This window comes from Spinacia oleracea, chromosome 1 (genome assembly GCF_020520425.1).
Source record: "Spinacia oleracea cultivar Varoflay chromosome 1, BTI_SOV_V1, whole genome shotgun sequence".
NCBI classification, from domain to species: domain Eukaryota; kingdom Viridiplantae; phylum Streptophyta; class Magnoliopsida; order Caryophyllales; family Amaranthaceae; genus Spinacia; species Spinacia oleracea.
In genome coordinates, this window is record NC_079487.1 from 89,448,433 (window position 1) to 89,451,599 (window position 3,167).

The 3,167-nt window shown below is 38.7% G+C and overlaps 1 long non-coding RNA gene across 1 annotated transcript; it reads left to right on the plus strand.

Annotated features, from left to right (window-relative positions):
- Positions 1–951: 951 nt before the first annotated feature.
- LOC110796966 (uncharacterized) lies at positions 952–2,623 on the plus strand. The gene is made up of 2 exons (XR_002535709.2): positions 952–1,681; positions 2,254–2,623. It is a non-coding gene; the product is annotated as an uncharacterized lncRNA (long non-coding RNA).
- Positions 2,624–3,167: the final 544 nt, after the last annotated feature.

Genomic DNA, 3,167 nt, shown 5'->3' on the forward strand with positions numbered 1-3,167 from the left:
AATGGGCCGATCAAAACAGAAGGCCAGTCGAGTTTGATGTGGGAGATATGGTAATGGTGAAGGTATTGCCGGAACAACTAAGGTTCCTTCGAGGCAGAGACCGCAGGCTCATCAGAAAATATGAAGGCCCCATCCGCATCACTAAACGGATTGGGAAGAGTGCTTACAAGGTTGACCCTCCTACATGGATGAAGATACATCCGGTGTTCCATGTTAGTAGGCTCAAACCCTACCACCCAGATGAAGAAGATTCTAACCGCAACATCAGCACCCGCGCCAACATCAGGCTCCGCCAGCGCGGAACCACCTCAACTGAAGACTGAAGCAGCTTCTCTATTTATTGCTTTCTTTAGTTCTTTTGTAATCTTGTAAGTCGTCGAGGACGTCGACATCTTTAGTGGGGGAGGATGTTAGAATCCAACCTTCCTTGCATTGTACTTTTCTTAATTTCCCTTGTATTGATCTTATCTAAACTTTCTAGGACTTTTCTTTGAAGTTTCTAGGCTTTAGATAAGATTATTATGTTACTGTCATTCCAGTGTTCACTGGGTTCTTTTAGCTAATTCAAAATAAACCTCTATGAGGGGTATGACTCAGTACCTCTCACCAGAAGTTGCCTTTGCTTAATCACTTGCGTTGTTGTGTGCCTTTATTGATATTGCGCTGTCGCTCGTTTTTAAGCTTACTTGCCTCAACAAAGTCCCTCAAACAGATACACTCGCGTCGTCGGTCCCACTTGTGACTGCTGTGCGCACACAAGTGCCCGATCGGCGTCCACGTCCCTTCTTGTCGTCAAAAGACAAGAGCGTTCATTCTCAGAAACCTTGGTTGCTCGTGCTTCACGAGCCCCGTTGAACTCGTTCCGCACAAGGCTTGCGTCCCTACCGCCCTCTAGGTAGGAGCGCGCCGCACGGCCCGGTGCCCAAAACATTCGGACCGTGACAGTTGGTATCACAGCCAAGGCTCAAATCTATGTGGCAATTAATTTGAATTCTGGCTTTATGATTTTTCCGCATGAATCATATTATTGTATTGTTCATAACCTAACAGGTAGGAGAACGGAAAAAAGACAAAAAAAAAAAAACAGAAGAAAAAAGTAAAAGAAAAAAATTTATAAATAAATAAATTAGAAACGTTGACCTTTATTTTCACCAGTTACCGGTTACTTAAGCTCAATAAAAGTAGTTAGGTTGTAATGGTGGGATTATTAAAAAAGATGTCATAGGTGGGCTTAGGCTTATTCTTGTGTGGACCTGGTCCACGTTAATATTATTGTGGACCCAAAAAACACATGTGCCAAAATTGTGATTTAGAGGAAAGTCCCTCCTCACTCTGTACTCTCATCTTCTCTCGACACTCTCGTCAATCTCTCTCTCCCCTCACCTTTTCACGCTTTCGTTCTCTCTCCTTATTGTGAATGAAAAAACTTGAAGCAAATTCAACAAACAAATGGACGATCAATTGATGAATCTAGTGAAACCCGACATTGAAGGTAATTGTAAAATCTTCAGAAAATTGTCTTCGACTCAGGGTCCTAAACCCTAATCCTCGATTCTTCGATCTCTATGTCTGCTTCTTTCCTCCTTTGATTTACAAAAAGTGGAGTTTTCTGAGCAGCACCACGTTGATCCAAGACATCATTGCCACCTTCGTCCTCGTCAATCCCCTTTTTTCTAATCAGGTCAGTTAAATTATGATGTATTCTATAAGATTCATAGTTGGATGGCTAAGATAGAATTCACTATGATTTGGAATTAATTGGTATGCTAACAAATAAGAAGTAATTTTTAGCTAATTTCACTGATTTAGAGTCAATTATGCTAGCAAATTTAGTTTCTTTTGGCTTTTGTGAGGATTCGAGTGAGGAGGGCAGGGGTTTTTTCAAATCAAGTACTCCGTGTATCATAATTTCGTGATTTATTTTCGTTGATTCAATTTTTTTTATTTTTTGATCTTGGGATGTATAATTTTAATGCACTTTACAAATGATAAAGGTAACTATAACTTGTAAACAATAACTTTATAGCTTGTTTCAATGTTGAAATTTTCTGTATTTTGTGATGTACTATAGCACTAATAAGGGTGACTATAAGGCCTGGAGAAGTTATTATATATCCCAGGGGCCTAAAACGGCTTATACTTCAGCAGATTCTTACTAGGAGTGATTAATGGTTATGATTGTCACGATCTTATAACTCCTGTCTTAGGCAATGTTGCTTTTACCTATCCAACTATCTTTTATTTGTTCTGCAGATATCAAGCACAACTTTAGAAAAACTTGATGTATATGGCTGTAATTGCTGATGCCCAACCTCAGGTGGCAACAGTACCTTCCCAAGTATGCTTGCTTACCTCATCACTTTACTGGCCATATGACAATGTTGTAAACATGAACTTTATAGCTTGTTTCAATGTTGGTTTTTGTATATTTTATGATGCACTATATCACTAATAAAGGTGACCATAAGGAGGTAATGTGAACTATTATTGATGGTAGTCTCTATAGCTCTTTTTGGTGTTTATTTTTTCTGGTTTATCTGTAATGTGTGATGTACCTGATACCTATTAAATTTCGTGCTAAACTAGCAAAGCCAATATGGGGTTGGAGAGGAGCCAATCTGAATTCTCGAGGCATTATTACTATTGTTCCTACCGATGGAGAAAAGGCGTTGCATTTTTTGACTTGCCAGGGCTATGGCGAGCAGATACTATTGACATTAGTTGATATGTTAAATGAGCATTTTTATTGTTGGACATGGTTTTAATCTAGAAATTTATAGTACTAGCGAATTGGTGCAACATATTTTGATAACATTATTTAATCACTATTTACGTATGCCTTGCCACAAAAAGGGAACTACACTTTGATTGCCTTTCTCTATTATATTACAATATTGATATCAAAATATTAAGTTGTGCAATACCTTATTGCATCAGTAAAATAGTACACATGTTGTTGATGGTCGAGCACTGTGTACTTTCATTGGCCTAGAGGATGTAGTTGAAGTCCTACATAGGCTAATTTATAGTGTTATTAGCATGGCAGCGTGAGTTTTACTCGCTTTGCCTCCATTATACTTTGCTTATGCCCGATTAAAGGTGTTTCTGAGCCTGTCAACTCGTGCTTAATGTTTATGCGTGCATATGATTAATGTTTCACACATTCA